Here is a 27,008-nt window from a genome sequence, read left to right on the forward strand (position 1 = left end):
GTACTCAGCCAACCTGAAAATTATTTTGTTTGTGTACATTTTCCTTCTTGAACATAATGGTAAACAAAACGCTAATTGCCCTTAATGCTGTTTAGGGCTGTCGGCAGCTACTTGGCAAAACTTTGCACTTCTTCTCTTAATACGGTAAAGTGAATTTACACGAATGATAATACACTTTCGTAGCTGAATGTGACTCTTCACGTGGCAGATTAATGATATCGGAACCAAATAATCTTCAAGATATCAAAGCTTCTCACTTAAATCAGACGGCTTCAGCTTGAAGAGGGATGTGTAGGGCAGACTTACGAGACCTTGTCAGGCGCTGGGGCCTAATGAATAAGGGGGATTCTTCACTTTCCCGCCTATGCCTGCGGAGGGCACCCAGTCAAAGTATGTCCCCACCACACAGCCCCGGAATGCTCCAAGAGTTAACAGACGCCACACCTTCAGCCCTCAACTACTCGCCGGATATACATTTGTCATCGAACAGTATGTTATATTTTAGCATGTTTGATAACGTCCGATGTGAAAGCAAATAAACAAATAACTGTAGTCTAAATGACAGATTATTTTATTTCGTGCGTATATGCTGAAGATCTGGAATCATTTAAGAAGTACTCACTTTTTCTCACATTTGTAACATACATTATTTCAGCTATTTCTTACTAATGCCCCGTCTGGGCAGTGGAAGACTCAGTGGTTCGGCAAAACAAGGAAGGTTTGTTGAACTAAAGGTGCAAATATTCGTTTGTAAACAACGGTCTAAGGCTTTCTTTCTGACATTTCAACTTTTTCACACAGATACTACGTAGTCGTTGATACACAGCGCGCTTGGATCCTCTTTTCGACAGACTGAATGGGTGCATTTAAATGTAGTGTTGTAGAAGGATATTAAAACCTCTGTAGATGATTGTAATACGCCAAGAAGAGCTTCTTGAAAGTGTGGTTAAGCAGAGACATCTACGCAAAAACCTGGCAGAGAAGAAAGGGCTTGAATGAATAACTGAGGAAGTGTAACTTGATCCTGTTAGCAGTGATAGATGGGAAATTGTTGCAACCGTGTCTGTTATCAATTTTTTTTCCCTTTATTGAATTTTGATTACCCCCGAAGGGGGGGGGCTGGCAGCAGCTTAGTACACCACTCTTCAGCCTACAGAATTTGTTTAAAAAAATGATGATAAATAATAAAAGCAGGAGTTAAAATCGGTGACTTAATTGGTTAAATGGCGGGAAATTGTGGAACTTATACATAAAACAAAGGGTTGGTGATGTTAATAAAATACACAGGAAGCAGACAGGTAAAATAATAGACAGACAATAAAAAAACACGGCGACAATCTGGTTTCTGTTCGCAACAGATATAAAAATCACACCCAGAGACAGCATGATTTCTGTTTGCAACTCTTTGGAAAGACGCACAACACTGAACACACACTGTAACACTGCACTAAAAAGTTGGCACAAATATGACACACCACAGCCAAGGGCAGATGGGGAGAACCTGGACAGATGATGGGAAAGAAAAGGGGAGAAGGAGAGGAAAACACGAAGTGGGGGGGGAGGGGGGAAGTAACCGATGGAGGACGAGGACCCATAAGAGGGGGGGGGGGGCTGGGCAGACGCGAGAGGGAGGGGGATTTGACAGAAGTCACATTGAGAAAGGAGATGGTGTAGTGATGGAGGGTAGGGGGGACACAACAGTAAAGGGGCACAACAGGGCAGGGGTGGCACAGGAGAGGAGCAACCAGGGGGTGAGGGGGATCAAGACGGAGGGAGGTGTAGAGTATATGGATATGTCCGAGGAATAGGAGCAGATGGGGGAAAGGTATCAGGTCGTAGAGGATCCACGTGGGGAACGGGAGACATATACAAAAGGTGAAGCGGAGTGCATAGTGCATGGCGCTCGAGAATCTGGAGGGACCTATAGAATTTGGGGGGGGGGGGGGGGGTCAGAGATAGCCAGACGGGACTGGCATAACAGAGGATGGGACGGATTAAGGATTTGTAGGTGTGGAGGATGGTACAGGGGTTCAACCCCCATGTCCAGCTAGAGAGGAGTTTGAGGATTGAGGGCGGTTGTGGGCTTTGGATTGGATGGACCAGAGATGAGGGATTCAGATGAGGTGACGGTCTCTGTTATCCAACTTTTTTTTCTTTATTGTGATTTTGATCACCTTATACAATGGCGGGCTATCAACAGCAGAGTACGCCGCTCTTCAGCCTTGAGTTTGACAATAAGTATTACATATAGGAGGCACAGAGAATGCAATCAAAATGGCGGGCAAAAAATGTAGACACTAAAAAACAAAAAAAACATGGAGCTGCTCATGCTGGACGAGAAATATCACTAACACTAGCTTACGCAGTGCACATAACATGGATGAAGGCGTCGGCACACGTGAACAGTGGTGGCGTGACGGCGAAAAAAACACAAAACACAAACGAAGGCACACACACGAGACACTGATGGTGATGGTGATGATCTCCAGGGCGCGAATGTTCACTGAGCGTGTGCGAGTCCGGGGACCTGCCAAGTGAGTAGGAGGAGGAAGGGGAGTGGGAGAAGGCAGATGCCATGGGCAGGGGAGATAGGGGGAAGGGTGGAAGGGAGGGGGAGCCTGGGGGAATAGGGATGGAGGAAGGGGACAGGGGAAAAGGAAGGAGAAGGGAGGGAGGGTGCCGAAAGGAAGGGACACAGGAAGTGGGGGCGGGGAGGATCAAAGTTGATAGGAGGGGTAGATGGAGGTGAGGAGGACATCATCAGGGAGGGGGAGCTGGCGGAATCCACATTGGGAGAGGGTAAGGAGGGTGGAGAGATGGAGACCGGGTGGGATGTGGGAATACAGGCGAGGTAGTGGGCGGAGGTGGGAGAGGATGGGCGAGACAAGCAGGTGAGGAAGGTCGAGTTTGCGGGAGGTGTACAGGATCCGTATCCTTTCAAGGAAAAGGATGAGATGGGGGAACGGACTGAGATCGTACAGGATCCGTGTGGGGGAGGGGAGACAGATGCGGTAGGCGAGGCGGAGAGCATGGCGTTCAAGGACTTGAAGGGATTTATAAAAGGTAGGGGGGGGCTGAGATCCAGGCCGGATGGGCGTAACAAAGGATAGGGTGGATGAGGGATTTATGTGTGGAGGATGGTGGAGCGGTACAGGCCCCACGTAAAGCCCGAAAGGAGCTTGAGGAGACGGAGTCGGGAGTGTGCCTTGGCTTGGATTGTCCGGAGATGGGGGGTCCAGGAGAGGCGACGGTCGAGGGTGACGCCAAGGTACTTGAGGGTGAGGGTGAGGGCGATAGGACGGCCATAGACGGTGAGATAGAAATCAAGGACGCGGAAGCAAGGGGTGGTTTTGCCTACAGTGATCGCCTGGGTTTTGGAGGGATTGACCTTGAGCAACCACTGGTTGCACCAAGCGGTGAACTGGTCAAGATGGGATTGGAGAAGGTGTTGGGAGCGCTGCAGGGTGAGGGGGGGGGGGGGGGGCAAGGGCAAGGAAGGCGGTGTCATCGGCAAACTGGAGAAGGTGGACGGGGGGTGACGGCGGCAGCGCGGAGGGAAAAAAGGTGTAGGAATCCGTGTTATGGATGGTGACGTAGGAAGGACGATGGGAGAGAAAGGAGCCAATCAGACGGACGTAGTTAATGGGAAGGGCGAAGGTTTGGAGCTTGAAGAGGAGTCTGTTATCCAACGTCATAAAAATAGTTTTAAATAGGACAATTTTTTAATTTATTACGAGTACAGCTTTTACAATATGTGAAACAAGTCAGTTTATTTCTATGTTTTTATGACAAATCTAGGAGGGACCTTTGGTTTGAAACGTATCAAATTTTTTTCTCCACCAATTTCGGTTGGAAAATGTTTAATTTATCGTGGGACATTGCAGAATATTCTCAATTCAGTCCCTATAGTTTCATGAAGTTCCGATAGATGGGAGCGCTTTACGTAGCGTTCAAAATGGCGCTTGCAACGGAGGTGCGTTCCAACCAAAGAGCTGCCATTGATTTTCATTTAGTGGAAAACCAGAGTATCCCAGATATTCACATGAGCTTCAAGAATGTCTACGCAGACATGGCAATGAACAAAAGCACATTATGTCGTCGGGCTTACCGTCTGTCACCATCGCAATCAAGTCGAGCAAACCTGTCCTGTATCCAGTGTGCCAGCTGGCTGGATATAGGGGTGACTGCTGCAATGTTGTAATGTTCGAACTCTCTCATTCGAGGTGATCGATGGTTCACAGCTGTGACTCCTGCAATATTGGAACGAGCCGACACTCTCGTTAGAGATGCACGACGGATCGCAATCAAACTTCTCCTTCTCCATGACAAAGCAATGTCCCACACAAGTCTGCGCACCCAAGAAGAACTCACAGGACTTAATTAGCCTGTTCTTCCTCATCCATTACACAGCCAGGATTCCTGATTTTCCTGCTTCTATCTGTTTGGTCCAATGAAGGATGCACTCGACGGAAGCAATACGGATGATACGGAGTTTATTCATGCAGCAAGACGTTTGGTCTGACGTCGACATGTAGAGTGGTAACGTGCGGGTGTAGAAGCCCTCCCAGTACGGTGGCGTAAGGCCGTCACACTGAACAGAGGTTTAAAAAAAAGAAACAGAGATTGCAAAATAGGATTTTGTGGCTAAAAGATCGGGGAATAATATGGTATAAAGGAATCCTAAATGAAACCATCCTACTTTCAGAAAAGAAACTGTGTTACTTTACTTATTACACAACTTGTAATTAAAATTGCTGCACCAAGAAGAAATGCACATGATAAACTGGTATTCATTGGACGAATATATTATACTAGAAATGACATGTGATTACATTTTCACGCAATTTGGGTGCATAGATCCTGAGAAATCAGTACCCACAACAACCACCTCTGCCCGTAATAACGGCCTTAATACGCCTGGCCATTGAGTCAAACAGTTTGGATGGCGTGTACAGGCACAGCTGCTCATGCCGCTTCAACACGGTACCACAATTAATCAAGAGTAGTGACTGGCGTATTGTGACGAGCCAGTTGCTCGGCCACCATTGACCAGACGTTTTCAGTTGGCGAGAGATCTAGAGAATGTGCTGGCCAGGGCAGCAGTGGAACATTTTCTGTATCCGGAAAGGCCCGCACAGGACTTGCAACATGTGGTAGTGCATTATCCTGCTGAAATGTAGGGTTTCGCAGGGATCGAATGAAGAGTAGAGCCACGGGTCGTAACAATGTGAACTGTAACGTCCACTGTTCAAAGTGCCGTCAATGCGAACAAGAGATGGCCGAGACGTGTAACCAATGGCACCCCATACCATCACGCCGGGTGACACGGCAGTATGGCGATTACGAATACACGCTTGCAATGTGCGTTAACCGCGATGTCGCCAAACAAAACCATGATGCTCTAAACAGAACCTGGAATCATCCGAAAAAATGACGGCCTGCCATTCGTGCAATCAGGTTCGTCGCTGAGTACACCGTCGCAGGCGCTCCTGCCTGTGATGCAGCGTAAGGGTAACCGCAGCCATGATCTCCGAGCTGATAGTCCATGCTCCTGCAAACGTCGTCGAACTGTTCGTGCAGATGGTTGTTGTCTTGCAAACGTCCACAGCTGTTGACTCAGGGATCGAGACGTGAATGCACGATCCGTTACAGCCATGCGGATAAGATGCCTGTCATCTCGACTGCTAGTGATATGAGGCCGTCGGGATTAAGCACTGCGTTCCGTATTACCCTCCTGAACAGAACGATTCCATATTCTGCTAAAAGTCATTGGATCTCGACCAATGAGAGCAGCAGTGTCGCCATACGATAAAACGCAATTGCGATAGGCTACAATCCGATCTTTACCGAAGTCGGAAACGTGATGGTACGCATTTCTCCTCCTTACACGAGGGATCACAACAATGTTTCACCAGGCAACGCCGGTCAACTGCTGTTTGTGTATGATAAATCGGATGGAAACTATCTTCATGTCAGCAAGTTGTGGTGTCGCCACCGGTGCCAACCTTGTGTGAATGCTCTGAAAAGCTAATCATTTGCATATCGCAGCATCTTCTTCGTGTCGGTTAAATTTGGCGTCTGTAGCACGTCATCTTCGTGGTGTAGCAATTTTAATGGGCAGTAGGGTAAATAACCCTCGTATAATTTGATGCATGTGGTTTGTGTGTGTGTGTGTGTGTGTGTGTGTGTGTGTGTGTGTGTGTGTGTGTGTGTGTCTGTTTGTTTGTTTTGAGTATCTAACCTACGAAACGGAAGCGATGTGCACTACAAGTAGTCGACGATCAGACGCTTCTAGGAGAGCTGTTTCTGAACTGAGTAAGCACAGACCGCTCTTTACGATAGCTGTGAGCGTGTTATTGAGTGCCCGGCCGTGGCTGTGAGCGCCTCCTGTAATTTGAAAGTCCCGTCTGGCCTGGTCAGTGACTTGCTGCAAGTGGAGTGGAACTGCGAATCCAGCGGACTGCATCAGGCGTGGGCCACGGTGGGGAGGCGGGTTAAGGCTCCGATCCTCGGCGCCACCTCACAGCGCTCTTCCTAATTACTGCACGTCCACTCGGCGGCGGGCTTAATTGCTTTTGGTTCCAAAGTGCCGCCGACAAACGCGCTGCTAATTTTCTACTCTAGCGACCGCAAAGCGCGGGATCGCGCGATTGCGGCGCGAACAGACGTGGCGGCCGTCCAGACCGACACCCTAATTTCTTCGGGAGCATCGCAGCTCAATGGGTGCGCGGCGCCGCTGCTGAAGATAGCGCGGGGGGGGGAGCTCCCGTTGTGGATTCCTCGAGCGTGGACAAATATACGAGAGTTGTTCGACAAACAACGTAAACGTGAAACACCACTCAGGGACGAGGCCTTTAACTCCATCGTCACACACACGGTGCACTCGAACGTCAAAGTTGTGCGTGCCGGGTTTCTGACGTCCTACAATGGTAAAAGCACGTTGGGGAGACTCTCCGAAAGTGTAGAACAATATCAAGTGTGCCAGATATTCTAAACGTGCGTTAGAGCGTAGACCAAGGAGATGAAAGAACGCACGTGATTTCTTTTCAGTACAGAATCGGGAGACGTCGTATTGGTTTTCAGTTGAAACCCATATTTGCCGCGTTTTATATTATAGCCTGTTGTTGTTGTTGTTGTGGTCTTCAGTCCTGAGACTGGGTTGATGCAGCTCTCCATGCTACTCTATCCTGTGCAAGCTTCTTCATCTCCCAGTACTTACTGCAACCTACATCTTTCTGAATCTGCTTAGTATATTCATCTCTTGGTCTCCCTCTACGATTTTTACCCTCCACGCTGCCCTCCAATACTAAATTGGTGATCCCTTGATGCGTCAGAACATGTCCTAACAACCGATTCCTTCTTCTAGTTAAGTTGTGCTACAAACCCCTCTTCTCTCCAATTCTATTCAATACCTCCTCATTAGTTATGTGATGTACCCATCTAATCTTCAGCATTCTTCTGTAGCACCACATTTCGAAAGCCTCTATTCTCTTCTTGTCCAAACTATTTATCGTCCATATTTCACTTCCATACATGGCTACACTCCATACAAATACTTTCAGAAACGACTTCCTGACACTTAAATCTATACTCGGTGTTAACAAATTTCTCTTCTTCAGAAACGCTTTCCCTGCCATTTCCAGTCTACATTTTATATCCTCTCTACTTCGACCATCAACAGTTATTTTGCTCCCCAAATAGCAAAACTCGTTTACTACTTTAAGTGTGTCATTTCCTAATCTAATTCCCTCGGAATCAACCGACTTAATTCGACTACATTCCATTAGCCTTGTTTTGCTTTTGTTGATGTTCATCTTATATTCTCCTTTCAAGACACTGTCCATTCCGTTCAACTGCTCTTCTAAGTCCTTTGCTGTCTCTGACAGAATTACAATGTCATCGGCGAACCTCAAAGTTTTTATTTCTTCTCCATGGACTTTCACACCTACTCCGAACTTTTCTTTTGTTTCCTTTACTACTTGCTCAATATACAGATTCAATAACATCGGGGACAGGCTACAACCCTGTCTCACTCCCTTCCCAACCGCTGCTTCCCTTTCATGCCCCTCGACTCTTATAACTGCACTCTGGTTTCTGTACAAATTGTAAATAGCCTTTCGCTTCCTGTATTTTACCCCTTCCACCTTTAGAATTTGAAAGAGAGTATTCCAGTCAACATTGTCAAAAGCTTTCTCTAAGTCTGCAAATGCTAGAAATGTAGGTTTGCCTTTCCTTAATCTATTTTCTAAGATAAATCGTAGGGTCAGTATTGCCTCACGAGTTCCAACATTTCTGCGGAATTCAAACTGATCTTCGCCGAGGTTGGTTTGTACGGTTTGTACCAGTTTTTCCATTCGTCTGTAAAGAATTCGCGTTAGTATTTTGCAGCTGTGACTTATTAAACGGATAGTTCGGTAATTTTCACATCTGTCAACACCTGCTTTCTTTGGGACTGGAATAATTATATTCTTCTTGAAGTCTGAGGGTATTTCGCCTGTCTCATACACCTCGCTCACCAGATGGTAGACTTTTGTCAGGACTGGCTCTCCCAAGGCCGTCAGTAGTTCCAATATTGTCTACTCCAGGGGCCTTGTTTCAACTCAGGTCTTTCAGTGCTCTGTCAAACTCTTCACGCAGTATCGTATCTCCCATTTCATCTTCATCTACATCCTCTTCCATTTCCATAATATTCTCCTCAAGTACATCGCCCTTGTATAGACCCTCTATATATTCCTTCCACCTTCCTGCTTTCCCTTATTTGCTTAGAACTTGGTTTTCAGCTGAGCTCTTGATTTTCATACAAATGGCTCTTTTTTCTCCAAAGGTCTCTTTAATTTTCCTGTAGGCAGTATCTAACTCACCCCTAGTGAGATAAGCCTCTACATCCTTACATTTCTCCTCTAGTCATCCTTGCTTAGCCATTTTGCATTTCCAGTCGATCTCATTTTTGATACGTTTGTATTCCGTTTTGCCTGCTTCATTTACTGCGTTTTTATATTTTCTCCTTTCATCAATTAAATTCAATATTTCTTATGTTACCCAAGGATTTCTACTAGCCCTCGTCTTTTTACCTACTTCATCACCTGCTGCCTTCACTACTTCATCCCTCAGAGCTACCCATTCTTCTTCTACTGTATTTCTTTCTCCCATTCCTGTCAATTGTTCCCTTATGCTCTCCCTGAAGCTCTGTACAACCTCTGGTTTAGTCAGTTTTGCAGGTCCCATCTCCTTAAATTCCCACCTTTTTGCAGTTTCTTCAGTATTAATCTACAGTTCATAACCAATAGATCGTGGTCAGAGTCCACCCATAGCGTTGCGCAGTTGGAGGTGAGCCGCCAGCAGTAGTGGATGTGGGGAGAGAAATGGCGGAGTTTTGAGAGCGGATGATCTGGACGTGTGTCCATCAGAGACAGTACAGTTGTAAGACTGGATGTCATGAAGTGATTATTTTTATATATATATATATATATATATATATATATATATATATATATATATATATATATATATATATAATGACATTTGAACACTATTAAAGTAAATACATTTTTTGTTCTCTATCAAAATCTTTCATTTGCTAACTACGCCTATCAGTAGTTAGAATCTTTTATTCAGCTGGCAGTATTGGCACACGCTGTATTGCAGTAGTTTGAGTAACGAAGATTTTTGTGAGGTAAGTGATTCATGAAACGTATAGGTTATTGTTAGTCAGGGCCATTCTTTTGTAGAGATTTTTGAAAGTCAAATTGTGTTGCGCTAAAAAACATTGTGTGTCAGTTTAAGCACAGTCATTTATAATTTTTCTAAGCTGACGTTTCAATACAAGATATGGTTTTACATCAGGTAATATAAGTGTAGCGTAATAAATACAGATTCAGAATTACAGGGAATTGTGGAATGTGTAGCTGGTTTGCATCTCCCTATATCAAAAACATTTTTACCGACTTTAGCGTTAGGTTCTGAGCCATTGTCACTGATTTAATAGAGGTAGATCTATAATATTCTATGTTATTTATATACAAGAACGCTGTTCCTCATGAGTGTGTTTCTCCTAATAGCTTTATCTGCAATGGAACTTGCAGTAAGGTATTTTGAATTTTTATTTTGAATAATTTTTATTGTGAATAATAAATAAATTCTGGGAACATTGTTTTTAATACAGTTTTTCATTTATGTAAAAAACATAATTACTTATAATTATTTCCCAAAAAAAACGTTCATTCAGAACTATTTCTGTGGAGAATCAGCCAAACAAGTAGGGGGTCGGATTTACTCCACCATTTTTGCAAATGCCAAAAATGGACGTTTCCTAAAATACGACTATCTCAAAAACTATTCATGGTATAACATAAATATTTTGCAAACAGTTGCTCCTTTATATTACCTATAATTTAATGTATATAACGTTAAGATCCGACCCCGGATAAGCGTTTTATAGCCACAAGAAACTACTAGGTCGCATTTACCCCATCTTAACCTAATAGCGGGAAGAGCAATAAATATGATTCGTTACAGTATTTGGTATTTCCAGCTGAAGTTGCTTCCGTTTAGCCTTCGATTTTTTCTAGCTGTTTATTGCTGGAACTGTAGTGACACAGCATGGACGACATCTTCGCCAGTCTATAGGATGGGAACGAGTCGTCTCCTGATTACTCACTTATTTTCAGATACTGTACTCAACGCCCTTTCCATTACAACACACTACAAAAGAGCGTACATACTATGAAGAATGTTTTCCGTGTAGAAAACTATTACCAAGAAAAGAGGTAATTCAGCTGCACATTTAAAATAGAGTACGTAGTTTCTGATTTGAATCTGATAGCTTGGACTTTATTGATCAGACAAGCGAACAAAAATCATCTCAGTGCATCACTAAGAGGCAGTTCACCAAGAACATTACACACGATAGCCTATCCGCTGCCCTATTCAAAAGACATGTGTTATACAACAGTGATCCATTTTGTTATTTCAATTACAAGGGTATAGGAGTGCTGCCATTTATCCGTCTCGGATTGACGCTGAGACGCAGTGACCCCTGAAGTCAGGCCTTCCGTTTCGATTAGATAAGAGGCGAGGCTTGGGTCATGAGCTGCCTGCTTGCATCCTTGCCGCTTGTCTCCTGAAGACTTGCCGGCAGAACAACACAGAAGCCGCCGGGGCAGAGCGTGCATCGGTATGACAGGGTACATTAATGAATCAACTATTTTAAAGAAGTAGTGAATAGCCAAAAGAACGTCAAGACAATGTTATAGAAATATAAGAAGAAGTAGATGGATGTGAGATGGAAGACACAGTACTGCAAGAAGAATCTGACGGAGCACTGAAAGAGCTAAGTGGAAAGAAGGACAATGAGGTAGACGATATTCTCTCAGTATTATTGAGATCCTTGGTAGGGTCAGCAGTGACCTGTTCCATCCAGTGTGCAAGATATGTCATTATGGTTAAGTACACTGGCAGAAAAAATTGCAATACCAAGAAATAATTAATGTAAGAATGAAATTTGAGAAATACATTTGTCTAAGTAACATATTTGAGTAATTAACATTGCAAGATCACAGGTTAACGTAAGCCATTACAAATGTGAAATGCGGGTACGTTAACAATCGATGTAACCACCAGATTGTTGAATGAAACCGTCAAAACGTGCACGAATTGTGTTGTGCAGCTGCCGGATGTCACTTTGTTGGTCGGTTAATACAGGTTAATGCTGCCTGTGGATGACACTGGTCTTGTCCGATGATGTCCCACATGTGTTTGACTGGAGACAGATCTGTTGACCGAGCAGGCCAAGGCTACATGTCGACTGTCTTTAGAGCATGTTGATTTACAACAATGGTCTACATCCATATCTACATCCACATGGTTACTCCTCAATCCACACTTAAGTGCCTGGCAGAGGGTTCATCGAACCATTTTCGTACTACTTCTCTACCATTCCACTCTCGAATGGTGCTTGGGAAAAAGGAAAACCTAAATATTTCCGTTCGAGCTCCGATTCCTTTTATTGTATTATGATGATCATTTCTACCTACGTAGGTGGGTGTCAACAAAATATTTTCCCATTCGGAAGAGAAAGTTGGTGATTGAAATTTCGTAAACAGATCTCACCGCAAAGAAAACCGCCTTTGTTTCAGAGACTGCCACCCCAACTCGTGTATCATATCGGTGACACTCTCACCCCTATTGCGCAATAACACGAAACGGGATGCCCTTCTTTGCACTTTTGCGATGTTCTCCGTCAATCCTACCTGGTAAGGATCCCACACCGCGCAGAAATATTCCAGCACAGGACGGACAAGTGTAATGTAGGCTATCTCTTTAGTGGGTTTGTCGCATCTTCTAAGTGTTCTGCCAACAAAGCGCACTCTTTGTTTCGCCTTGCCCTCAATATTATCTATGAAGTCTTTCCAATTTAAGTTGCTCGTAATTGTAATTCCTATGTATTTAGCCGAATTGACAGCCCTTAGATTTGTACAATTTATCGTACACCCAAAATTTATCGGATTTCTTTTAGTACTATGTGGATGACCTCGCACGTTTCTTTGTTTAGTGCCAATTGCCACTTTTCGCACCATACAGAAATTCTCTCTAATCATTTTGTAGTTGGAATTGATCGTCCGATGATTTTAGTGGACGGTAAATTACAGCATCTGCAGACAATCTAATGGGGCTGCTCAGATTATCACCTCGATCATTTATGTAAATCATATAGAGGAGAGGGCCTATGGCACTAACTTTCGGAACGCCAGATATCACTGACGTTCTTGAACTGTGACCTCTCTGAGAGGAAATCACGAATCCAGTCACACAACTGAGACGATACTCCATATACACGCAATTCGATTTATAGTAGTTTACGAGGATGGTATGTGGGCGGGCGTTATCCTGTTGGAAAACATGCTCTGGAATGCTGTTCATGAATGGCAGCACAACAGGTCGAATCACCAGATTGACGTACAGATTTGTAGTCAGGGTGCGTGGGATAACAACAAGAATTGTCCTGCTATCATTCGAAATCGTACTACAGAACACGCAGAAAGATTGGTTGCAGGCCCTCAACTGGCGTCCTTTTAATCAACACACGGCCCGACCACACTAGCACCTGCACCAGATTCTGCTTTCATCAGAATACACAAAAGACCTCCGCCCTGCCCTTCAATGAGCTCTCGCTTGACACCACTGAAGTCGCAAATGGCGGTGGCTTGGGGTCAGTGTAATACACGCTACACGGCGTCTGGCTTCTTGAAGTAACAGTTTTGGAAGAGTTATTTGTGTCACTGTGGTGCTAACTTCCGCTCAGATTGTTGTTGCAGACGGAGTGCCTTGGGCTGGCCGCGGCGGTCTCGCGGTTCTAGGCGCGCAGTCCGGAACCGTGCGACTGCTACCGTCGCAGGATCGAATCCTGCCTCGGGCATGGATGTGTGTGATGTCCTTAGGTTAGTTAGGTTTAAGTAGTTCTAAGTTCTAGGGGACTAATGACCACAGCAGTTGAGTCCCATAGTGCTCAGAGCCATTTGAACCTTTTTTTTTTTTTTAAATACCTTGCGCCAGAGCCATACACCTAGCACGATGGTCTTCCCTCTCGGTAGTACTACGCGGCCGTCTGGAGCACGGTCCTTTTGCGACCTTAAATTCTGGTACCGCTGCCCCAGTTACATACAGTGGCTTTTCCGGGCGGGATGGAGCGCCTGGTCCCCAGAATGAATCCGCCCGGCGGATATGTGTCGAGGTCCGGTGAACTGGACAGTCTGTGGATTGTTTTTAGGCGGTTTTCCATCTGCCTCGGCGAATGCGGGCTGGTTCCTCTTATTCCGCGTTCTCCACGTACGCGTACACCACCATTACTCTACCACGCAAACATAGGGGCTACACTCGTCTGGTGTGAGACGTTCCCCACCGGGGGCCGAACCGCACAATATCCCTGGATTCGGTGTGGGGCGGTGGAGGGGTGAAGTGGACTGCGGTAGTCGCCGTGGGGTTGTGGATCACTGCGGCTGCGGCGGGGACGGAGCCTCTCCGTCGATGATAGGTCCTCGGTTAACACACATACAGTGGCTACATTCTTGTATTCTGCAATATCTCAGGACTATCCAGCTACTCGTAGCGCTATTAACCTACCTCGTTCAAACTCTGATCTGTTGATAATGGCATTTTTATCGCCTCAATGTTATTCTTGACTAACATCTACCCATCGCGTCCAGTCTCAAGGATAACTAACGTTTGCGACCGTTACAGCGTTTATTTAAAGCAAGCCTGACTTGCTTCCTCATAGTGGCGCTACCGGCGCCACTCTTATGCGTCTGACGTGAAATCTCAATACATACCATCTTTCATATCTAGAACAAGCGTACGAACTTTCGTGTGTGTCGCACAAGTTCTTCTTGTAGTTTCGATTTTTTTCTGTCAGTGTATTCTCAGACTTCAAGAATAATTTCACCAACTGCGACATGGTCGCGTATACAAACAGTGGTTCAAATGGGTCTGAGCACTATGGGACTTAACATCTGAGGTCATAATTTCCCTAGAACTTAGAACTACGTAAACCTAATAAACCTAAGAACATCACAAACGTCCATGCCCGAGGCAGGATTCGAACCCTCGACCGTAGCGGTCGCGCGGTTCCAGACTGTAGCGCCTAGAACCGCTCGGCTACCCCGGCCCGCAACAACTTGTAGAGGCAGAACTCGGGGAAGATGAGTTTGGCTTCAGGAGCGATGTAGGAACAAGCAGGGTAACAGTGACCCTACGACTTAGAGAAGAGGTTAAGGAAAGGCAGACCTACGTTTATTGTATTTTGAGAACAAAAATATGGTCCATGTACGCAGTAATCTGTTTATTATCCTGCAATTAGCCAACATCAAGAGTAGGTTATTCTCAAGCACATATTTCAAGCTACAGGTATCATAACAGATTTTATTATATTTCAGCTACATGTTGACAAGTATAGATCGTATTTATGTGCGTATATATGAGTTGACTAATGCTCGTACTCATGTATTACACCGTATTGTTTTTATGCCACGTACTCACCGAAATATGACGTATGCTTGTCCACATGTACCAGAGATATAGTAAAATGTGAAGTGAAGCCAGGAATGTGCTCTTGAAAATTACCTAATAATTGAAATCCGCTAATTGCACGTTAATAAACAGATTACAGGCTACGTGGGCCATGTTTTTGAGGCTGTGGAGCCCCACAAAAAAAAATAATTCTATATCATTTGTAGCGTGAGAGAAAGCTTTAGACACTGTTGATTGCCGTACATTCTTTGAAATTTTGGAGGTAGCAGGGGCGGGAAGATTATGTACGGCTTTTATAGAAACCAGATTGCAGCTACAGAGTCGAAGGTCATGAAAGGGAAGCCAGAGTGAAGGAAATTTGTAGCCTATTCTCGATGTTATTAAATATGTACCCTGAGCAAGCTGTGAGTGTAACTAAGGAGAAATTCGGAAAGTGAATTAATGACCAAAGATAAGAAATAAAAATGTTGAGATTTGCCGGCCAATTTGTAATTCTGTCAGAACAAAGGATTTGGAAGAACAATTGGACAGAAAAATGATGAACTGTTGCATCCCCCAAGGCCACCACAATCAACAGATCTCAATACTATTGTGCCGATCTCGATATTGTTGTGCCTTTGTGGTCTTCATTGGAAAGAAGGATGCGTAATCGCCGTCCCCCTCCATCACAGTAACATCAATGTGCAACTATTTTGCAGTGGTAACGGTATAAGATTCCCTCCAAAATCACACAGGTCATGTATTTATCCATTCAGAGTGCAAGTGGGCTGCTTCTGTGCTGGCAGCGCTGTGTAGCGCTTTGCATTGCATCTCTGACTGCGCTTTCTTTGTAAGAGACTCTGTGGCTGGTTGGACTCGTTGGAAGTTAGTCGCCAGCAGTGATGGAAGTACTGTTGGGCAGTTGGAGGTGAACAGCCACCAGCGATGGATGCTAGATGTGAGAAGTTAGCATTGATGGAGGGTAGAGGTCTGAAGTGTTAGCGTAGGTTAACGATTTGTACATGTTCGACTTGGAGACTGAATATTATTCATGATTATATACCTTTGCACTAGATGTCAGTGACGATTTATATTCGTGTTTGAGCTCGGTGTCACATTATTAAGCTGAAAAAAAAAAATACATTATGTGGTTAGCAACAAAATCTTTCCTTCTCTAACGGCATGCCTATTAGCAGTTAGTGGCTTCAGTAGTTAGAATCTTTTATTTAGCTGGCAGTACTGACGCTCGCTGTATTGCAGTAGTTCGCGTAATGAAGATCTTTGTGAGGTAAGTGCTTAATGAAATGTATAGGTTATTGCTGAGATTTCTTTTTAGTCAGGCTCATTCTTTTGAATTAATAATTTGAAGTCAGGTTGCAATTTTTTGAGCAGTTAGATTCCTTTCTCCTAGAATATTGTGGGTCGGTGTTGACATGGTAAGAAAAAGCAAAGAGAAAGTAGATTCAGTAAGTTCAGTTTTTTCAGCTGTTTCAAAATCAAGTAACATAAACGTTTCATCTTCTCAGTCATTCTGCAATTTAAGTACAGACACACTCACTTAAATAGGTTTCAAGGGAAGCCAAGGAATTGCTTTGAATGTCAACGAAAGAACTGTTTTAAATGACAGCGAGTTTCCTACACCGTATTAGAGATGGTAGTGTTGTATGTTTTGTGTTCCCATATTTTTGTAGACCTCCTATACAGTGAGGTGACAAAAGTCGTGCGATACCATCTAACAGCCCTTTTTCTCGGAGTGGGCGGCACGTCGATGTGGCATGGACCCAACATATCGTCGGAAAACCTCTGCAGAAATACTGAATCATGGTGCCTCTATAATTGCGAAAGTGTTTCGGGTGCATGATTTTGTGCATGAACTGACCTCCAAACCATGCCCCATAAATGTTCGATGCGATTCATGTCGGCTGGTTTGTTTAGCCAAATCATTCGCTCGGATTGTGCAGAATGTTCTTCAAACCAATCGCGAACAATAGTGACCTCGCGACATGGCGCTTAGTCATCCACAAAAATTCCATCGTTGTTTAGGGACATGGTCTTCAAGTAACCAAACGCCCAGAGGACCCAGTCTATTTCATGTAAATACGGCCCGTATGACTATGGGGACATCACCAGCTAACACAGTGCGCTGATGAGAACTTGGGTCCATGGGTTCGCGGCGGCTGCTCCGCCACCAGCTCTTACCAATCGAAATCGCGACTTACTTGAACAAGTCACTGTTTTCCAGTCGTATGGGGTCCAACTTATATGGTGACGAGCCCAGGAGAGGCGCTGCAGACGATGCACTACTGTTAACAAAGACACTCCCGTCAGTCGCCCATTAACGCCAAATGTACTCCCACTGTCCTAACGGATGCGTTCGTCGTACTTCCCACACTGATTTCTGCGGTTAGCACTGATGGGTCTACGGAAATGCCGCTTCTCTCCGTCGTTAAGTGAAGGCCGCCAGCCACTGCATTTTCCGTGGTAAGAGGTATAATGCCACTCCTGACCCTGTGGAACTCTGAATACTGAATTCCGTAACGATTTTGGAAGTGGATTGTCCAATGCGTCTAGCTCGAACTACGATTCTGTTAATGCCCTTCTGGCGGCCATCATCACATACGAAACCTTTCCACATGAATCACCTAATGACAGCTCCGCCAATGCACTGCCTGCATCCTTATACAATCGCACCAAAAAATATTGGCACACGTGCGTATTTATCGTTGCTGGTTACAAACGCCGCACCCTCCGGTACACAGCACGTGTACGTGCTACCCCACGTACCAAAAATTACAATTCTGTCCACAGTGTTTACCACCTCTGCACACAAAAAGTATTGGCACAGTGCGTGGCTTCTCCGTAAATTGCTGGATTTTCAGGTACCGGAACGCCATCTGCTGACGCAGTAGACACTGTGTGTTGTTGACGGCCCAGTCGCAAGTATGTTGCTGTATTGTGCGACAGTGGTCAGCATGGGGCCGAAGAAGAGGGAACATTCAGTGGCGTTGCGTGAGAGAGTGGTATTGCTCCATTCACAAGGGAGAAGCTGTCTGTTAGCTACACCACGGTACGAGCCATCATTCATAAATATAAAGAGACTGGAGCAACAGTGAACAAGTGTCGTCATGAACGTCCAAAAGTACTTACAACCCAAGGGCGAAGCCGTATCATCGCACTTGCTCGGAACGTGCTACAGGTGCAGCAACTATTGCTGAGGTTCTTCAGACGTCGTCCGACAAGACGGTTAGTGTTCAAACGTTCTCTCAGGAAAAAGCCATTCATTTCGGAAATTAACCGGCAGAAACGCCTGTAGTTTGCCAAGGACTACATCAGCAAGCCGATGGAGTTTTGGAAGACTATGATATTTAGCGACGAATCGAAGTTCAATGTGTTCGAATTTGAAGCAAGAAAGAAAGTTTGGCACAAGCCGAACAAGCACCTCGACATCAAACACATGCATCCCACAGTCAAAGGCGGCGGGGGCGGTATCATGGTCTGGGGCTGTATGGCGGCGTCCGGCGTTGGAAATCTACCTGCAATCCACGGTACAATGGATCATATGAGATACAACGACGTGGTGCGAGGTAATTTACACGCTAGTGCACCGACATTGGGCCTTACTGGGGTGTTTCATTTCCAGCAAGACAACGACCCAAAACATACCGCCATGAAAACCCGGGAGTGGTTACTGTGCAGTGCCGACAGAAGGGTTCTAACACCACCTCAGAGCCCTGATTTGACCCCATTGAGAGTCTGTGGGCTCATCTCGATACACAAGTCAGAAAAAGGCGTCCGTCATGTAAAAACGACTTGGAGAAAGTGCTCCTGGAGGAATGATCGAAAATTATCCCTGATGCCACCCGGAATTTAATACAAAGCATTCCTAGGCGTTTACGTGCTATTATAGATGCTAAAGGGATGCACACTAGCTATTAGAAGGTGAACATCAATGAAGCAAACGAACACACTGTCCGATTCATACGCGTGTGCCAATACGTTTTTGGATGCAGAAGAGCGATGTTTATTTTTATAACACTGTATGTTAGTTTACGGACAGGTTATTTGGATATACACTCCTGGAAATGGAAAAAAGAACACATTGACACCGGGGTGTCAGACCCACCATACTTCCTCCGGACACTGCGAGAGGGCTGTACAAGCAATGATCACACGCACGGCACAGCGGACACACCAGGAACCGCGGTGTTGGCCGTCGAATGGCGCTAGCTGCGCAGCATTTGTGCACCTCCGCCGTCAGTGTCAGCCAGTTTTCCGTGGCATACGGAGCTCCATCGCAGTCTTTAACACTGGTAGCATGCCGCGACAGCGTGGACTTGAACCGTATCTGCAGTTGACGGACTTTGAGCGAGGGAGTATAGTGGACATGCGGGAGGCCGGGTGGACGTACCGCCGAATTGCTCAACACGTGGGGCGTGAGGTCTCCACAGTACATCGATGTTGTCGCCAGTGGTCGGCGGAAGGTGCAAGGTGCACGTGCCCGTCGACCTGGGAGCGGACCGCAGCGACGCACGGATGCACGCCAAGACCGTAGGATCCTACGCAGTGCCGTAGGGAACCACACCGCCACTTCCCAGCAAATTAGGGACACTGTTGCTCCTGGGGTATCGGCGAGGACCATTCGCAACCGTCTCCATGAAGCTGGGCTACGGTCCCGCACACCGTTAGGCCGTCTTCCGCTCACGCCCCAACATCGTGCAGCCCGCCTCCAGTGGTGTCGCGACAGGCGTGAATGGAGGGACGAATGGAGACGTGTCGTCTGCAGCGATGAGAGTCGCTTCTGCCTTGGTGCCAATGATGGTCGTATGCGTGTTTGGCGCCGTGCAGGTGAGCGCCACAATCAGGACTGCATACGACCGAGGCACACAGGGCCAACACCCGGCATCATGGTGTGGGGAGCGATCTCCTACACTGGCCGTACACCTCTGGTGATCGTCGAGGGGACACTGAATAGTGCACGGTACATCCAAACCGTCATCGAACCCATCGTTCTACCATTCCTAGACTGGCAAGGGAACTTGCTGTTCCAACAGGACAATGCACGTCCACATGTATCCCGTGCCACCCAACGTGCTCTAGAAGGTGTAAGTCAGCTACCCTGGCCAGCAAGATCTCCGGATCTGTCCCTCATTGAGTATGTTTGGGACTGGATGAAGCGTCGTCTCACGCGGTCTGCACGTCCAGCACGAACGCTGATCCAACTGAGGCGCCAGGTGGAAATGGCATGGCAAGCCGTTCCACAGGACTACATCCAGCATCACTACGATCATCTCCATGGGAGAATAGCAGCCTGCATTGCTGCGAAAGGTGGATATACACTGTACTAGTGCTGACATTGTGCATGCTCTGTTGCCTGTGTCTATGTGCCTGTGGTTCTGTCAGTGTGATCATGTGATGTATCTGACCCCAGGAATGTGTCAATAAAGTTTCCCCTTCCTGGGACAATGAATTCACGGTGTTCTTATTTCAATTTCCAGGAGTGTATTAGTAATATATGTAATGTAAGGTGGAGCGTGTCTGGGTTCCGTTCTGAAATATATGTTTCGATTAATCTGCTACGACTAAAATGTAACTGTGCCAATACTTTTTGGTGCGATTGTATGTGAAATCGTCACTGGATGACTTTTATCACCTCAGTGTGCATCTGTAACTTTACAACATTACGGATTTGATACTACACCTCGTGGCATAACTGTTCTGTGTAATGATTAGACGAGACTACCTAGAGAGAACCGCTGACTGTCGAATTGTGACACTGATTTCATTCAATCTGGAAGCATAATTCTGTGAGCACAAGACCTTTTTTTTACGTCTTACAGCGTATATAGCGATACTGTGTTTGGTACGGTGCACTGGTCGTGAGAGGGAGTTGACCGCTTTTGGCCCGGGCTGCCGGCGTGGTGTAGGAAGGGCGTGCGTTGTGTGGCGGGCGCGACACCTGCTGTTAGCAGAGGCTGCGGGCGGCAGCAATCGCCCGGAGTGGCCGTCGGCCGCCGTGCGTCCCCGCCTCCTGATGGATGGCCCGCATCTCTCCGCAGCGTTTCCACGCCAGCTGCGCCTCCGGCCGTTTTACGTGACCACGCCGGCGGCTTCATTAAGAAACTCCACCGATAAAGTGCGCGTTCTGCTGCGTAAGCCGCCAGGACCCGAAACGATGCAATACTATATGGTTCACTTCGCGTCCACAGTTCTGTACGTCCCCCCAAAAACACTGACTTTAGAAATGAAATGATATCGGCGTTATGTGAGGGTGATATAAATGAATATATGCAGTTTTAGTGATGAGCCAGCGAACATGAGTGTCTACAGAATATGTTGTTGTATGACATACAGATACGTGTGCTCGCACTATGTAACAGCTTCACCAATGTATTGAATAGTAATGACAACGACGTAAAAATGTGTCAGCTGATTTTAGGTTGACATGGCCTAATAGTCAAACATCCTCACTTGATAATGGCCTAAGGCCGAAGTTGCTATCGTGAAATAAAGAAAGTGTTACAGTCACTAGCGTAAATCTGATGTCTTCTACGAATGTAGTCCATTGTAGCAGTCGCTCACAATGTTGAAGGGAACAGTCGGCACGGATATTGCGCTATAGAAGATCGTGATATGCGGGTTTTTTTATAGTGATTTTATAGTGATTTGAGGAGATCACTGTCAGTGAAAGTTACGATATGTAAAGTTACTGTGACGTAAACTTGTGTTTGTAGTACTGCTGTTACGAGTGGTTTCGAATGAAATCACTGGAGCAGAATTATTTTTGATAAAAATTTATTAAATTTTAGGTACACTTTTACTTGTTCTTCAGGATAATAATTTGTTTTTGGCATCGCGAATTCATGGAAATTTTGAGATGTGTCCAGAAAAAAAGGCGAAATTTCTTTCAAATAAATTTCATTAAATGATAAGTGGTTCTAAAATGTATGTCTCACTGGTTCTAGATAGTAACTACAACTTTAAAAGAATTTATTCATTACTTTTTGCCAATTTATTCTTTTATTAGTTCATTACTATGATGATAAAGGTTAATTTAGTGAAACGTTTTAAAGGTATATTCCAATATGTAACAACCTTCTCAAAATAATTGTTTCCTTTTTGCCAATTTATTCTTGTATTTGTTGCTTACTATGATAATAAACATTAATTAAGTGAAAACTTTTAAAATTATATTCCAATGTGAAATAACCTCATTAAAATAATTAATTGTTTACTTTTTGCCAATTTCATCTTGCAAACGGTAAAGGCATATTTTGTGATTATTTTTTGTTTTGTATACATTTCTATAGTTGGGAATCAAAGATTTAACAGTCTGCACTATGAAAGTGTGCAAATACCATAACACCTTGACTAGACTTGCAAGTCAGGAGCCAAGTTTAGTATATAGTATGGACGTTCCAACCGTCCTCACGTAAAGTTGAAGTGTTGCCATTGCCAAAATACATTATTAACAAAATTGAAATACCAGATTTCTTTTTTTTCTTACCATATGGTTCAAGTGGCTCTGAGCACTATGGGTGTTAACAGCTATGGTCATCAATCCCCTAGAACTACTTAAATCTAACTAACCTAAGGACATCACGCAACACCCAGTCATCACGAGGCAGAAAAAATCCCTGACCCTGCCGGGAGTCGAACCCGGGAACCCGGGCGTGGGAAGCGAGAACGATACCGCAGGACCACAAGATGCGGACTTTTCCTTAACATGCCGACTACTTCTCGCTATTTTTGTCCAAACTAGATCAGTATCGGTCAGTTGTTGTTTTCCTCCTTTTGCTTTCCGGCAGATCACGCAGTTTTTTTTGTTTTCTTTTTTGTTTTTGCGCGGTGCCACTGGCTTCGACATGCTGCTTCGATCGTTGTTTTGTCCCTCGCATGAGGTGCCGGGTCCAGGCCTCAACCACAGAAACAAATTGGCGCACTTGTTCCGTCCGAAATTTACTGAGAAATTCGCTTTAGCATTTGCTTTTGACGACATTAAAGAATGGTTGCCCCCATCTTGCACAAAACTGCCTCGCAGTCCATTTTGAATGTAGAAAATGAGACTCTCTTTCTTTTGAAGTATCTGTGGCATCAGTTGTATTAAGCATTTTTAATCACTGACACTATTGACATAGGATACTGAGCTTGAAGCTGCAGCGTTTTGTTCTACGGCGAGCTTCAATCAAATTATTTACAGGCACAGCATAATAGTTTATATTTTCTTTGTCATTTTGAAATCAGTCAACAATCCGCGTATAGTTTCATACTGCATGCGCTATTTTTCTGTATACTTGTAAGCTGCATCACGTTTCGTCACAGACATTTATTGGGTGAGTACTGTGATTAAATTGGTACTTAATTATATTACGCAGATATGTGCAGACCGGCTGCAGTAATTATATTTAGTTTTATATGACTAGACGACAAGTGCCATAAGTGCCATATTACTAGCAACAACATTAAAATCGTTGACTGTTGAAATGCTCTCAGAGGATGTCTGATGAAGGTTTAAGGCTTGAAACGATGCGAATTATAAATACAAGATTGGTGTGACATAATATTGTGCACCTGTTAGTAAAGAGTACCAATATATTATATCAAGTTTCAGGGTATACTCGTACAGTCTTATTGTCCAGCATGGCAACAGGAAGCTAGCGGAATGAAAAAATAAATTTCGTTGCGTGTTAATTACAAAAATTTTCACTCCAACCATTTTCATGCCTGGCGTTTGAGAGCGTATGGGTTTTGTTGGTTCGCATCGAGTGACGTCGGCTGTTGTACGTGGAGAGTTTTCCATCATTTCTTCACTGCCGCTCACACGCGTCGTTGATAAGCCGATAACCGTGCGCTTCCACCTGAAGCGATAGACAAAATGAGCTAGCGAGCAATCTGTCTTTTTTTGATCAGTATCGGTAAACGCAATATTATGCGATTTTGTTGGTCAGTTTAATGGAGTCCCCCGCGCATGCTGGAACGAGCAGATAAGCTTATCTTCATAATAAGCTCAACACGTAGTGAGCAACCGATTAATTTCCATGTTTCGATATTGAAACGGATTATTAGGACGCTACAGGCATTGATGACAGTAATATGTATTCATAACGTCACACATTTACAGATTTCCGATCACGAAAAAAGGCTGTACCGAAAATAAAGTGTAAATGGGCATCACTTCTTTATTAACTGTTGCGGATCGATCAGATTGCACATGTACGTAGCTCGAGTGACACTTCCACTACACAGGTTGTGCGGCTGGTCCCTGCGGAGGTTCGAGTCCTCCTTCGGGCATGGGTGTGTGTGTTTGTCCTTAGGATAGTTTAGGTTAAGTAGTGTGTAAGCTTAGGGACTGATGACCTTAGCAGTTAAGTCCCATAAGATTTAACACACATTTGAACATTTTTTCTGAACACTACACAGGTGTTTCAAAATCTATTTTTCCCCTTTTAGGTGGGTAATGGATTCCTAACTTTGTTTTCAGAGGAGGAATGAAAGCTATCATAGGTCCGCAGAAGAGTGTGGAGGTTACACAATTAACAAGGGTGTTGCGTATTCGTAAGTGAAGCAGGCAATCAGGTCATTAGGTGATCCCCATAAACTGCGGTCACTGTCGCTAAACGTCAGAGGCTAGGTTAGTTGGATCGCGTGACAGACGTGTCACAAGTATTGTGAAATGAGCCACCATGCCGTACAGAAACTGAAGGCAAATATGTGCTGTCGGAAGTGCTGTCCGAAGCTGGGCTTCGGCAGCAGACATTCCGTTTCAAGGACATGCGGATGGAAGTTTCTTCTGAGTTACTTGAAGCATTTAAAGTCGTTCTCTTACCTGGTGACTAGAACTCATACGTGGATTATCTTCATGATCTGGAAAATAATTATCAGTCAGTAGCATGGCGTCATAAATCACTGTGGCCAAGATGTTAAAGACACAACTATAAAGTAAAACTTGTTCTTTTTTTCCTCCATGGAGAAGATGAAGACAAGAACCTTCTTACGATTTTATGGAAATCTTCAGTGCGATCAGCGTACGTGGATTACTGAGGCGCTTCATAAGGTTGGAGAATAGGAGGAATACCGCAAAATGCTGTGGAAGTGTTGTCAGTTGATTATGACAATGTTCAAATGCACAGCACTATGGCAACAAAACAGGTTATCAACAACATGGGCTTTTCTGTGGACCACTTATTCACAACACAGACCAGACATGAGGGATACGATCTTTACTTGTTTCGTCTAATACAGTGTAGGCCAGTTTTCCAGATCAGATGATACAGAAGAGATAAAAATGGCCATCGAGAAGTAGTAATAGACGGAAAGTCATCGAGTAAAACTGAAGTGATATCAGGTGTTCCCGAGGGAAGCATCCTGGGACCTCTGCTGTTCCTGATCTATATAAATGACCTGGGCGACAATCTGAGCAGTTCTCTTAGGTTGTTCGCAGATGATGCTGTAATTTACCGTCTAGTAAGGTCATACAAAGACCAGTATCAGTTGAAAAGCGATTTAGAAAAGATTGCTGTATGGTGTGGCAGGTGGCAGTTGACGCTAAATAACGAAAAGTGTGAGGTGATCCACACGAGTTCCAAAAGAAATCTGTTGGAATTCGATTACTCGATAAATAGTACAATTCTCAAGACTGTCAATTCAACTAAGTACCTGGGTGTTAAAATTACGAACAACTTCAGTTGAAAGACCACATAGATAATATTGTGGGGAAGGCGAGCCGTTGCGTTTCATTGGCAGGACACTTAGAAGATGCAACAAGTCCACTAAAGAGGCAGCTTACACTACACTCGTTCGTCCTCTGTTAGAATATTGCTGCGCGGTGTGGGATCCTTATCAGGTGGGATTGACGGAGGACATCGAAAGGGTGCAAAAAATGGCAGCTCGTCATGTATTATCACGTAATAGGGGAGAGAGTGTGGCAGATATGATACGCTAATTGGGATGGAAGTCATTACAGCAAAGACGTTTTTCGTCGCGGCGAGATCTTTTTACGAAATTTCAGTCACCAACTTTCTCTTCCGAATGCGAAAATATTTTGTTGAGCCCAACCTACATAGGTAGGAATGATCTTCAAAATAAAATACGAGAAATCAGAGCTCGAACAGAAAGGTTTATGTGTTCGTTTTTCCCGGGCGCTGTTAGGGAGTGTAATGGTAGAGAGATAGTATGATTGTCGTTCGATGAACCCTCTGCCAAGCACTTAAATGTGAACTGCAGAGTAGTCATGTAGATGCAGATGTAGATGTAGATACGATAGTGCACACCTTTAAAATAGAGATCAGGTTCAACTATAATGCAAACGCATTACTTTTAATATTATATTGAACAGTACTAATGAGTAAAGCAAAACTCACTCCAAACACAAACGCATATAGACAGACCTTAGTTAGAAAAGAAGTTGGAGAGCATTTGCATTGCTGTAGGCACGCTCATATATCCTTTTAGTCTCAGCAATTTTCGTGATTGCTATGTTATAGAACCTTAACATCGCGACCGTATTTCACGAAATCTTATATTTATCCCTTCACACACTACTTGACCAGCGTAAGTTGCTTCGTTTATTTTCATGTTCTCTAATTTGTATCCCAACTGTTGTTCAGATTAAAAGGTATCTCTGCATACTTCAATAGTCTCAAAAACTTTTTATTCTTTTGACAGAGAAAAAATCGGTCTTAAAGCTGATAACACTTTTATCGTATCGGTTAAAATGTTTTTCGAAATAATTACAGCTAAGTACCCCACATGCTACACTCAAAAGGCTACTTTTTGTTTCTAACAGATTACAAATCGCAACAATTACTGTATTCCAGACTAATTAGTAAATTTAATGTCTTTTCTGTAACTGGTAATGAGACCTACAGTTTTTAGTAATACCCTGTGACGTAACGGTGTCAGACAACTGTCGGTGTACCCTATATATGTTCAGCACAGTCTTCACACACTTCCCCAATTAGGTATAGAGACATATCGTCAAAATATATGTTTAGAAAATTATTGTAACCCAT

At 44.5% G+C, this 27,008-nt stretch overlaps 1 protein-coding gene across 1 annotated transcript in view; it reads right to left on the bottom strand.

Annotated features, from left to right (window-relative positions):
- Positions 1-27,008, bottom strand: part of LOC126272251 (monocarboxylate transporter 9) — a 627,258-nt gene that overhangs the window by 154,670 nt on the left and 445,580 nt on the right. The window lies entirely within an intron of this gene.

This window comes from Schistocerca gregaria, chromosome 5 (assembly GCF_023897955.1).
Source record: "Schistocerca gregaria isolate iqSchGreg1 chromosome 5, iqSchGreg1.2, whole genome shotgun sequence".
Classification (NCBI taxonomy): Eukaryota; Metazoa; Arthropoda; class Insecta; order Orthoptera; family Acrididae; genus Schistocerca; species Schistocerca gregaria.